Below are 15,598 nucleotides of genomic sequence, written 5' to 3' on the forward strand. Positions count from 1 at the left end.
CTATCAGAATAGTGACACAAGCGAGACTAGACATCTACCACCCCACTACCACTATCAGATTCGAGCTATAAAGAAGACTAGACATCTACCAGCCCACTACAACTATCAGATTAGAGTCATAAGGGATACTAGATATCTACAACCCCACTACCACCATCATATTAGAGCCACAAAGGAGACTAGACATCTACCACATCTACCACTATCAGATTAGAGCCATAAAGGAGACTAGACATCAACCACCACAAAACCACTATCAGATTAGAGCCATAAAGGAGACTAGACTTCTACCAGCCCACTACCACAATCAGATTAGAGCCATAAAGGAGACTAGACATCAACCACCACAAAACCTCTATCAGATTAGAGCCATAAAGGAGACTAGACTTCTACCAGCCCACTACAACTATGAGATTAGAGCCATAAGGGAGTCGAGAGCCATAAGGGAGAATAGACATCTACCAGCCCACTACCACTATCAGATTAGAGCCATAAGGGAGACTAGACATCTACCAGCCCACTACCACTATCAGATTAGAGCCATAAAGGAGACTAGACATCTACCAACCCACTACCACTATCAGATTAGAGCCATAAGGGAGACTAGATATCTACGACCCCACTACCACTATCAGATTAGAGACACAAGGGAGACTAGACTACTACCAGCCCACTACCACTAACAGATTAGAGTTATAAAGGAGACTAGACATCTACCAACCCACAACCACTATCAGAATAGTGACACAAGCGAGACTAGACATCTACCACCCCACTACCACTATCAGATTCGAGCTATAAAGGAGACTAGACATCTACCAGCCCACTACAACTATCAGATTAGAGTCATAAGGGATACTAGATATCTACAACCCCACTACCACCATCATATTAGAGCCACAAAGGAGACTAGACATCTACCACATCTACCACTATCAGATTAGAGCCATAAAGGAGACTAGACATCAACCACCACAAAACCACTATCAGATTAGAGCCATAAAGGAGACTAGACTTCTACCAGCCCACTACCACAATCAGATTAGAGCCATAAAGGAGACTAGACATCAACCACCACAAAACCTCTATCAGATTAGAGCCATAAAGGAGACTAGACTTCTACCAGCCCACTACAACTATGAGATTAGAGCCATAAGGGAGTCGAGAGCCATAAGGGAGACTAGACATCTACCAGCCCACTACCACTATCAGATTAGAGCCATAAGGGAGACTAGACATCTACCAGCCCACTACCACTATCAGATTAGAGCCATAAAGGAGACTAGACATCTACCAACCCAAAACCACAATCAAATTAGAGCCACAAGGGAGACTAGAAATCTACCAACCCACTACCACTATCAGATTAGAGCCATAAGGGAGACTAGATATCTACGACCCCACTACCACTATCAGATTAGAGCCATAAGGGAGACTAGACATCTAGCACCCCACTACCACTATCAGATTAGAGTTATAAAGGAGACTAGACATCTACCAACCCACTACCACTATAAGATTAGAGCCAAAAGACAGACTAGACATCTACCAGCCCTAGACATCTATCAGATTAGAGCCATTAGGGAGACTAGACATCTACCAGCCCACTACCACTATCAGATTAGAGTCATAAGGGATACTAGATATCTACAACCCCACTACCACCATCATATTAGAGCCACAAAGGAGACTAGACATCTACCACATCTACCACTATCAGATTAGAGCCATAAAGGAGACTAGACATCAACCACCACAAAACCACTATCAGATTAGAGCCATAAAGGAGACTAGACATCTACCAGCCCACTACCACTATCAGATTAGAGCCATAAGGGAGACTAGACATCTAGCACCCCACTACCACTATCAGATTAGAGTTATAAAGGAGACTAGACATCTACCAACCCACTACCACTATAAGATTAGAGCCACAAGGCAGACTAGACATCTACCAGCCCACTACAACTATCAGATTAGAGCCACAAGGGAGACTAGACATCTACCAACCCACAACCACTATCAGATTAGAGCCATAAGGGAGACTAGACATCTACCAGCTCACTACCACTATCAGATTCGAGCTATAAAGGAGACTAGACATCTACCAGCCCACTACAACTATCAGATTAGAGTCATAAGGGATACTAGATATCTACAACCCCACTACCACCATCATATTAGAGCCACAAAGGAGACTAGACATCTACCACATCTACCACTATCAGATTAGAGCCATAAAGGAGACTAGACATCAACCACCACAAAACCACTATCAGATTAGAGCCATAAAGGAGACTAGACTTCTACCAGCCCACTACCACAATCAGATTAGAGCCATAAAGGAGACTAGACATCAACCACCACAAAACCTCTATCAGATTAGAGCCATAAAGGAGACTAGACTTCTACCAGCCCACTACAACTATGAGATTAGAGCCATAAGGGTGTCGAGAGCCATAAGGGAGACTAGACATCTACCACCCCACTACCACTATAAGATTAGAGCCATAAGGGAGACTAGACATCTACCAACCTACTACCACTATCAGATTAGAGTCATAAGGGAGACTAGATATCTACAACCCCACTACCACCATCATATTAGAGCCACAAAGGAGACTAGACATCTACCACTATCAGATTACAGCCATAAGGGAGACTAGATATCTACGACCCCACTACCACCATCATATTAGAGCCACAAAGGAGACTAGACATCTAACATATCTACCACTATCAGATTAGAGCCATAAAGGAGACTAGACATCAACCACCACAAAACCACTATCAGATTAGAGCCATAAGGGAGACTAGACATCTACCAGCCCACTACCACTATCAGATTAGAGGCATAAGGCAGACTAGATATCAACGACCCCACTACCACTATCAGATTAGAGCCATAAGGGAACTAGACATCTACCAGCCCACTACCACTATCAGATTAGAGCCATAAAGGAGACTAGATATCAATGACCCCACTACCACCATCACATTAGAGCCACAAAGGAGACTAGACATCTACCATATCTACCACTATCAGATTAGAGCCATAAAGGAGACTAGACATCATCACCACAAAACCACTATCAGATTAGAGACACAAGGGAGACTAGACATCTACCACCCCGCTACCATTATCAGATTAGAGTTATAAAGGAGACTAGACATCTATCAACCCACTACCACTATAAGATTAGAGACACAAGGGAGACTAGACATCTACCAGCCCACTACAACTATCAGATTAGAGCCACAAGGGAGACTAGACATCTACCAGCCCACTACCACTATCAGATTAGAGTTATAAAGGAGACTAGACATCTACCAGCCCACTACCACTATCAGATTAGAGTTATAAAGGAGACTAGACATCTACCAGCTCACTACCACTCTCAGATTAGAGTTATAAAGGAGACTAGACATCTACCAGCCCACAACCACTATAAGATTAGAGCCACAAGGGAGACTAGACATCTACCAGCCCACTACAACTCTCAGATTAGAGTTATAAAGGAGACTAGACATCTACCAGCCCACAACCACTATAAGATTAGAGCCACAAGGGAGACTAGACATCTACCAGCCCACTACAACTATGAGATTAGAGCCACAAGGGAGACTAGACATCGACCACCTCACTACCACTATCAGATTAGAGCCATAAGGGAGACTAGATATCTTCGACCCCACTACCACCATCATATTAGAGCCACAAAGGAGACTAGACATCTACCAAAACTACCACTATCAGATTAGAGCCATAAAGGAGACTAGACATCAACCACCACAAAACCACTACCAGATTAGAGACACAAGGGAGACTAGACTACTACCAGCCCACTACCACTAACAGATTAGAGTTATAAAGGAGACTAGACATCTACCAACCCACAACCACTATCAGAATAGTGACACAAGCGAGACTAGACATCTACCACCCCACTACCACTATCAGATTCGAGCTATAAAGGAGACTAGACATCTACCAGCCCACTACAACTATCAGATTAGAGTCATAAGGGATACTAGATATCTACAACCCCACTACCACCATCATATTAGAGCCACAAAGGAGACTAGACATCTACCACATCTACCACTATCAGATTAGAGCCATAAAGGAGACTAGACATCAACCACCACAAAACCACTATCAGATTAGAGCCATAAAGGAGACTAGACTTCTACCAGCCCACTACCACTATCAGATTAGAGCCATAAAGGAGACTAGACATCAACCACCACAAAACCTCTATCAGATTAGAGCCATAAAGGAGACTAGACTTCTACCAGCCCACTACAACTATGAGATTAGAGCCATAAGGGAGTCGAGAGCCATAAGGGAGACTAGACATCTACCAGCCCACTACCACTATCAGATTAGAGCCATAAGGGAGACTAGACATCTACCAGCCCACTACCACTATCAGATTAGAGCCATAAAGGAGACTAGACATCTACCAACCCAAAACCACAATCAAATTAGAGCCACAAGGGAGACTAGACATCTACCACATCTACCACTATCAGATTAGAGCCATAAAGGAGACTAGACATCGACCACCACAAAACCACTATCAGATTAGAGCCATAAAGGAGACTAGACTTCTACCAGCCCACTACCACAATCAGATTAGAGCCATAAAGGAGACTAGACATCAACCACCACAAAACCTCTATCAGATTAGAGCCATAAAGGAGACTAGACTTCTACCAGCCCACTACAACTATGAGATTAGAGCCATAAGGGAGTCGAGAGCCATAAGGGAGACTAGACATCTACCAGCCCACTACCACTATCAGATTAGAGCCATAAGGGAGACTAGACATCTACCAGCCCACTACCACTATCAGATTAGAGCCATAAAGGAGACTAGACATCTACCAACCCAAAACCACAATCAAATTAGAGCCACAAGGGAGACTAGAAATCTACCAACCCACTACCACTATCAGATTAGAGCCATAAGGGAGACTAGATATCTACGACCCCACTACCACTATCAGATTAGAGACACAAGGGAGACTAGACTACTACCAGCCCACTACCACTAACAGATTAGAGTTATAAAGGAGACTAGACATCTACCAACCCACAACCACTATCAGAATAGTGACACAAGCGAGACTAGACATCTACCACCCCACTACCACTATCAGATTCGAGCTATAAAGGAGACTAGACATCTACCAGCCCACTACAACTATCAGATTAGAGTCATAAGGGATACTAGATATCTACAACCCCACTACCACCATCATATTAGAGCCACAAAGGAGACTAGACATCTACCACATCTACCACTATCAGATTAGAGCCATAAAGGAGACTAGACATCAACCACCACAAAACCACTATCAGATTAGAGCCATAAAGGAGACTAGACTTCTACCAGCCCACTACCACAATCAGATTAGAGCCATAAAGGAGACTAGACATCAACCACCACAAAACCTCTATCAGATTAGAGCCATAAAGGAGACTAGACTTCTACCAGCCCACTACAACTATGAGATTAGAGCCATAAGGGAGTCGAGAGCCATAAGGGAGAATAGACATCTACCAGCCCACTACCACTATCAGATTAGAGCCATAAGGGAGACTAGACATCTACCAGCCCACTACCACTATCAGATTAGAGCCATAAAGGAGACTAGACATCTACCAACCCACTACCACTATCAGATTAGAGCCATAAGGGAGACTAGATATCTACGACCCCACTACCACTATCAGATTAGAGACACAAGGGAGACTAGACTACTACCAGCCCACTACCACTAACAGATTAGAGTTATAAAGGAGACTAGACATCTACCAACCCACCCCACTATCAGAATAGTGACACAAGCGAGACTAGACATCTACCACCCCACTACCACTATCAGATTAGAGCTATAAAGGAGACTAGACATCTACCAGCCCACTACAACTATCAGATTAGAGTCATAAGGGATACTAGATATCTACAACCCCACTACCACCATCATATTAGAGCCACAAAGGAGACTAGACATCTACCACATCTACCACTATCAGATTAGAGCCATAAAGGAGACTAGACATCAACCACCACAAAACCACTATCAGATTAGAGCCATAAAGGAGACTAGACTTCTACCAGCCCACTACCACAATCAGATTAGAGCCATAAAGGAGACTAGACATCAACCACCACAAAACCTCTATCAGATTAGAGCCATAAAGGAGACTAGACTTCTACCAGCCCACTACAACTATGAGATTAGAGCCATAAGGGAGTCGAGAGCCATAAGGGAGACTAGACATCTACCAGCCCACTACCACTATCAGATTAGAGCCATAAGGGAGACTAGACATCTACCAGCCCACTACCACTATCAGATTCGAGCTATAAAGGAGACTAGACATCTACCAGCCCACTACAACTATCAGATTAGAGTCATAAGGGATACTAGATATCTACAACCCCACTACCACCATCATATTAGAGCCACAAAGGAGACTAGACATCTACCACATCTACCACTATCAGATTAGAGCCATAAAGGAGACTAGACATCAACCACCACAAAACCACTATCAGATTAGAGCCATAAAGGAGACTAGACTTCTACCAGCCCACTACCACAATCAGATTAGAGCCATAAAGGAGACTAGACATCAACCACCACAAAACCTCTATCAGATTAGAGCCATAAAGGAGACTAGACTTCTACCAGCCCACTACAACTATGAGATTAGAGCCATAAGGGAGTCGAGAGCCATAAGGGAGACTAGACATCTACCAGCCCACTACCACTATCAGATTAGAGCCATAAGGGAGACTAGACATCTACCAGCCCACTACCACTATCAGATTAGAGCCATAAAGGAGACTAGACATCTACCAACCCAAAACCACAATCAAATTAGAGCCACAAGGGAGACTAGAAATCTACCAACCCACTACCACTATCAGATTAGAGCCATAAGGGAGACTAGATATCTACGACCCCACTACCACTATCAGATTAGAGCCATAAGGGAGACTAGACATCTAGCACCCCACTACCACTATCAGATTAGAGTTATAAAGGAGACTAGACATCTACCAACCCACTACCACTATAAGATTAGAGCCAAAAGACAGACTAGACATCTACCAGCCCTAGATATCTATCAGATTAGAGCCATTAGGGAGACTAGACATCTACCAGCCCACTACCACTATCAGATTAGAGTCATAAGGGATACTAGATATCTACAACCCCACTACCACCATCATATTAGAGCCACAAAGGAGACTAGACATCTACCACATCTACCACTATCAGATTAGAGCCATAAAGGAGACTAGACATCAACCACCACAAAACCACTATCAGATTAGAGCCATAAAGGAGACTAGACATCTACCAGCCCACTACCACTATCAGATTAGAGCCATAAGGGAGACTAGACATCTAGCACCCCACTACCACTATCAGATTAGAGTTATAAAGGAGACTAGACATCTACCAACCCACTACCACTATAAGATTAGAGCCACAAGGCAGACTAGACATCTACCAGCCCACTACAACTATCAGATTAGAGCCACAAGGGAGAGTAGACATCTACCAACCCACAACCACTATCAGATTAGAGCCACAAGGGAGACTAGACATCTACCAGCTCACTACAACTATCAGATTAGAGCCACAAGGGAGACTAGATATCTACGACCCCACTACCACCATCATATTAGAGCCACTATCAGATTAGAGTTATAAAGGAGACTAGATATCTATCAGATTAGAGCCATTAGGGAGACTAGACATCTACCAGCCCACTACCACTATCAGATTAGAGTTATAAAGGCGACTAGACATCTACCACCCCTCTACCACTATCAGATTAGAGTCATAAGGGATACTAGATATCTACAACCCCACTACCACCATCATATTAGAGCCACAAAGGAGACTAGACATCAACCACCACAAAACCACTATCAGATTAGAGCCATAAGGGAGACTAGACATCTACCAGCCCACTACCACTATCAGATTAGAGGCATAAGGCAGACTAGATATCAACGACCCCACTACCACTATCAGATTAGAGCCATAAGGGAACTAGACATCTACCAGCCCACTACCACTATCAGATTAGAGCCATAAAGGAGACTAGACATCAACCACCACAAAACCACTATCAGATTAGAGCCATAAGGGAGACTAGACATCTACCAGCCCACTACCACTATCAGATTAGAGGCATAAGGCAGACTAGATATCAACGACCCCACTACCACTATCAGATTAGAGCCATAAGGGAACTAGACATCTACCAGCCCACTACCACTATCAGATTAGAGCCATAAAGGAGACTAGATATCTACGACCCCACTACCACCATCATATTAGAGCCACAAAGGAGACTAGACATCTACCATATCTACCACTATCAGATTAGAGCCATAAAGGAGACTAGACATCATCACCACAAAACCACTATCAGATTAGAGACACAAGGGAGACTAGACATCTACCACACCGCTACCATTATCAGATTAGAGTTATAAAGGAGACTAGACATCTATCAACCCACTACCACTATAAGATTAGAGACACAAGGGAGACTAGACATCTACCAGCCCACTACAACTATCAGATTAGAGCCACAAGGGAGACTAGACATCTACCAGCCCACTACCACTATCAGATTAGAGTTATAAAGGAGACTAGACATCTACCAGCCCACTACCACTATCAGATTAGAGTTATAAAGGAGACTAGACATCTACCAGCTCACTACCACTCTCAGATTAGAGTTATAAAGGAGACTAGACATCTACCAGCCCACAACCACTATAAGATTAGAGCCACAAGGGAGACTAGACATCTACCAGCCCACTACAACTCTCAGATTAGAGTTATAAAGGAGACTAGACATCTACCAGCCCACAACCACTATAAGATTAGAGCCACAAGGGAGACTAGACATCTACCAGCCCACTACAACTATGAGATTAGAGCCACAAGGGAGACTAGACATCGACCACCTCACTACCACTATCAGATTAGAGCCATAAGGGAGACTAGATATCTTCGACCCCACTACCACCATCATATTAGAGCCACAAAGGAGACTAGACATCTACCAAAACTACCACTATCAGATTAGAGCCATAAAGGAGACTAGACATCAACCACCACAAAACCACTACCAGATTAGAGACACAAGGGAGACTAGACTACTACCAGCCCACTACCACTAACAGATTAGAGTTATAAAGGAGACTAGACATCTACCAACCCACAACCACTATCAGAATAGTGACACAAGCGAGACTAGACATCTACCACCCCACTACCACTATCAGATTCGAGCTATAAAGGAGACTAGACATCTACCAGCCCACTACAACTATCAGATTAGAGTCATAAGGGATACTAGATATCTACAACCCCACTACCACCATCATATTAGAGCCACAAAGGAGACTAGACATCTACCACATCTACCACTATCAGATTAGAGCCATAAAGGAGACTAGACATCAACCACCACAAAACCACTATCAGATTAGAGCCATAAAGGAGACTAGACTTCTACCAGCCCACTACAACTATGAGATTAGAGCCATAAGGGAGTCGAGAGCCATAAGGGAGACTAGACATCTACCAGCCCACTACCACTATCAGATTAGAGCCATAAGGGAGACTAGACATCTACCAGCCCACTACCACTATCAGATTAGAGCCATAAAGGAGACTAGACATCTACCAACCCAAAACCACAATCAAATTAGAGCCACAAGGGAGACTAGACATCTACCACATCTACCACTATCAGATTAGAGCCATTAAGGAGACTAGACATCAACCACCACAAAACCACTATCAGATTAGAGCCATAAAGGAGACTAGACTTCTACCAGCCCACTACCACAATCAGATTAGAGCCATAAAGGAGACTAGACATCAACCACCACAAAACCTCTATCAGATTAGAGCCATAAAGGAGACTAGACTTCTACCAGCCCACTACAACTATGAGATTAGAGCCATAAGGGAGTCGAGAGCCATAAGGGAGACTAGACATCTACCAGCCCACTACCACTATCAGATTAGAGCCATAAGGGAGACTAGACATCTACCAGCCCACTACCACTATCAGATTAGAGCCATAAAGGAGACTAGACATCTACCAACCCAAAACCACAATCAAATTAGAGCCACAAGGGAGACTAGAAATCTACCAACCCACTACCACTATCAGATTAGAGCCATAAGGGAGACTAGATATCTACGACCCCACTACCACTATCAGATTAGAGACACAAGGGAGACTAGACTACTACCAGCCCACTACCACTAACAGATTAGAGTTATAAAGGAGACTAGACATCTACCACCCCACTACCACTATCAGATTAGAGCCATAAGGGAGACTAGACATCTACCAGCCCACTACCACTATCAGATTAGAGCCATAAAGGAGACTAGACATCTACCAGCCCCCTACAACTATCAGATTAGAGTCATAAGGGATACTAGATATCTACAACCCCACTACCACCATCATATTAGAGCCACAAAGGAGACTAGACATCTACCACATCTACCACTATCAGATTAGAGCCATAAAGGAGACTAGACATCAACCACCACAAAACCACTATCAGATTAGAGCCATAAAGGAGACTAGACTTCTACCAGCCCACTACCACAATCAGATTAGAGCCATAAAGGAGACTAGACATCAACCACCACAAAACCTCTATCAGATTAGAGCCATAAAGGAGACTAGACTTCTACCAGCCCACTACAACTATGAGATTAGAGCCATAAGGGAGTCGAGAGCCATAAGGGAGACTAGACATCTACCAGCCCACTACCACTATCAGATTAGAGCCATAAGGGAGACTAGACATCTACCAGCCCACTACCACTATCAGATTAGAGCCATAAAGGAGACTAGACATCTACCAACCCAAAACCACAATCAAATTAGAGCCACAAGGGAGACTAGAAATCTACCAACCCACTACCACTATCAGATTAGAGCCATAAGGGAGACTAGATATCTACGACCCCACTACCACTATCAGATTAGAGACACAAGGGAGACTAGACTACTACCAGCCCACTACCACTAACAGATTAGAGTTATAAAGGAGACTAGACATCTACCAACCCACAACCACTATCAGAATAGTGACACAAGCGAGACTAGACATCTACCACCCCACTACCACTATCAGATTAGAGCTATAAAGGAGACTAGACATCTACCAGCCCCCTACAACTATCAGATTAGAGTCATAAGGGATACTAGATATCTACAACCCCACTACCACCATCATATTAGAGCCACAAAGGAGACTAGACATCTACCACATCTACCACTATCAGATTAGAGCCATAAAGGAGACTAGACATCAACCACCACAAAACCACTATCAGATTAGAGCCATAAAGGAGACTAGACTTCTACCAGCCCACTACCACAATCAGATTAGAGCCATAAAGGAGACTAGACATCAACCACCACAAAACCTCTATCAGATTAGAGCCATAAAGGAGACTAGACTTCTACCAGCCCACTACAACTATGAGATTAGAGCCATAAGGGAGTCGAGAGCCATAAGGGAGACTAGACATCTACCAGCCCACTACCACTATCAGATTAGAGCCACAAGGGAGACTAGAAATCTACCAACCCACTACCACTATCAGATTAGAGCCATAAGGGAGACTAGATATCTACGACCCCACTACCACTATCAGATTAGAGCCATAAGGGAGACTAGACATCTACCACCCCGCTACCATTATCAGATTAGAGTTATAAAGGAGACTAGACATCTATCAACCCACTACCACTATAAGATTAGAGACACAAGGGAGACTAGACCTCTACCAGCCCACTACAACTATCAGATTAGAGCCACAAGGGAGACTAGACATCTACCAGCCCACTACCACATTCAGATTATAGTTATAAAGGAGACTAGACATCTACCAGCCCACTACCACTATCAGATTAGAGTTATAAAGGAGACTAGACATCTACCAGCTCACTACCACTCTCAGATTAGAGTTATAAAGGAGACTAGACATCTACCAGCCCACAACCACTATAAGATTAGAGCCACAAGGGAGACTAGACATCTACCAGCCCACTACAACTCTCAGATTAGAGTTATAAAGGAGACTAGACATCTACCAGCCCACAACCACTATAAGATTAGAGCCACAAGGGAGACTAGACATCTACCAGCCCACTACAACTATGAGATTAGAGCCACAAGGGAGACTAGACATCGACCACCTCACTACCACTATCAGATTAGAGCCATAAGGGAGACTAGATATCTTCGACCCCACTACCACCATCATATTAGAGCCACAAAGGAGACTAGACATCTACCAACCCACAACCACTATCAGAATAGTGACACAAGCGAGACTAGACATCTACCACCCCACTACCACTATCAGATTCGAGCTATAAAGGAGACTAGACATCTACCAGCCCACTACAACTATCAGATTAGAGTCATAAGGGATACTAGATATCTACAACCCCACTACCACCATCATATTAGAGCCACAAAGGAGACTAGACATCTACCACATCTACCACTATCAGATTAGAGCCATAAAGGAGACTAGACATCAACCACCACAAAACCACTATCAGATTAGAGCCATAAAGGAGACTAGACTTCTACCAGCCCACTACCACAATCAGATTAGAGCCATAAAGGAGACTAGACATCAACCACCACAAAACCTCTATCAGATTAGAGCCATAAAGGAGACTAGACTTCTACCAGCCCACTACAACTATGAGATTAGAGCCATAAGGGAGTCGAGAGCCATAAGGGAGACTAGACATCTACCAGCCCACTACCACTATCAGATTAGAGCCATAAGGGAGACTAGACATCTACCAGCCCACTACCACTATCAGATTAGAGCCATAAAGGAGACTAGACATCTACCAACCCAAAACCACAATCAAATTAGAGCCACAAGGGAGACTAGACATCTACCACATCTACCACTATCAGATTAGAGCCATAAAGGAGACTAGACATCTACCATATCACTACCACTATCAGATTAGAGCCATAAAGGAGACTAGACTTCTACCAGCCCACTACCACAATCAGATTAGAGCCATAAAGGAGACTAGACATCAACCACCACAAAACCTCTATCAGATTAGAGCCATAAAGGAGACTAGACTTCTACCAGCCCACTACAACTATGAGATTAGAGCCATAAGGGAGTCGAGAGCCATAAGGGAGACTAGACATCTACCAGCCCACTACCACTATCAGATTAGAGCCATAAGGGAGACTAGACATCTACCAGCCCACTACCACTATCAGATTAGAGCCATAAAGGAGACTAGACATCTACCAACCCAAAACCACAATCAAATTAGAGCCACAAGGGAGACTAGAAATCTACCAACCCACTACCACTATCAGATTAGAGCCATAAGGGAGACTAGATATCTACGACCCCACTACCACTATCAGATTAGAGACACAAGGGAGACTAGACTACTACCAGCCCACTACCACTAACAGATTAGAGTTATAAAGGAGACTAGACATCTACCAACCCACAACCACTATCAGAATAGTGACACAAGCGAGACTAGACATCTACCACCCCACTACCACTATCAGATTCGAGCTATAAAGGAGACTAGACATCTACCAGCCCACTACAACTATCAGATTAGAGTCATAAGGGATACTAGATATCTACAACCCCACTACCACCATCATATTAGAGCCACAAAGGAGACTAGACATCTACCACATCTACCACTATCAGATTAGAGCCATAAAGGAGACTAGACATCAACCACCACAAAACCACTATCAGATTAGAGCCATAAAGGAGACTAGACTTCTACCAGCCCACTACCACAATCAGATTAGAGCCATAAAGGAGACTAGACATCAACCACCACAAAACCTCTATCAGATTAGAGCCATAAAGGAGACTAGACTTCTACCAGCCCACTACAACTATGAGATTAGAGCCATAAGGGAGTCGAGAGCCATAAGGGAGACTAGACATCTACCAGCCCACTACCACTATCAGATTAGAGCCATAAGGGAGACTAGACATCTACCAGCCCACTACCACTGTCAGATTAGAGCCATAAAGGAGACTAGACATCTACCAACCCAAAACCACAATCAAATTAGAGCCACAAGGGAGACTAGAAATCTACCAACCCACTACCACTATCAGATTAGAGCCATAAGGGAGACTAGATATCTACGACCCCACTACCACTATCAGATTAGAGCCATAAGGGAGACTAGACATCTAGCACCCCACTACCACTATCAGATTAGAGTTATAAAGGAGACTAGACATCTACCAACCCACTACCACTATAAGATTAGAGCCAAAAGACAGACTAGACATCTACCAGCCCTAGATATCTATCAGATTAGAGCCATTAGGGAGACTAGACATCTACCAGCCCACTACCACTATCAGATTAGAGTCATAAGGGATACTAGATATCTACAACCCCACTACCACCATCATATTAGAGCCACAAAGGAGACTAGACATCTACCACATCTACCACTATCAGATTAGAGCCATAAAGGAGACTAGACATCAACCACCACAAAACCACTATCAGATTAGAGCCATAAAGGAGACTAGACATCTACCAGCCCACTACCACTATCAGATTAGAGCCATAAGGGAGACTAGACATCTAGCACCCCACTACCACTATCAGATTACAGTTATAAAGGAGACTAGACATCTACCAACCCACTACCACTATAAGATTAGAGCCACAAGGCAGACTAGACATCTACCAGCCCACTACAACTATCAGATTAGAGCCACAAGGGAGACTAGACATCTACCAACCCACAACCACTATCAGATTAGAGCCACAAGGGAGACTAGACATCTACCAGCTCACTACAACTATCAGATTAGAGCCACAAGGGAGACTAGACATCGACCACCTCAATACCACTATAAGATTAGAGCCATAAGGGAGACAGACATCTACCAACCGACTACCACTATCAGATTAGAGCCATAAGGGAGACTAGATATCTACGACCCCACTACCACCATCATATTAGAGCCACTATCAGATTAGAGTTATAAAGGAGACTAGATATCTATCAGATTAGAGCCATTAGTGAGACTAGACATCTACCAGCCCACTACCACTATCAGATTAGAGTTATAAAGGCGACTAGACATCTACCACCCCTCTACCACTATCAGATTAGAGTCATACGGGATACTAGATATCTACAACCCCACTACCACCATCATATTAGAGCCACAAAGGAGACTAGACATCTACCACATCTACCACTATCAGATTAGAGCCATAAAGGAGACTAGACATCAACCACCACAAAACCACTATCAGATTAGAGCCATAAAGGAGACTAGACATCAACCACCACAAAACCTCTATCAGATTAGAGCCATAAAGGAGACTAGACTTCTACCAGCCCACTACAACTATGAGATTAGAGCCATAAGGGAGTCGAGAGCCATAAGGGAGACTAGACATCTACCAGCCCACTACCACTATCAGATTAGAGCCATAAGGGAG

The sequence above is a fragment of the Salvelinus alpinus genome, chromosome 24, assembly GCF_045679555.1.
Source record: "Salvelinus alpinus chromosome 24, SLU_Salpinus.1, whole genome shotgun sequence".
Classification (NCBI taxonomy): domain Eukaryota; kingdom Metazoa; phylum Chordata; class Actinopteri; order Salmoniformes; family Salmonidae; genus Salvelinus; species Salvelinus alpinus.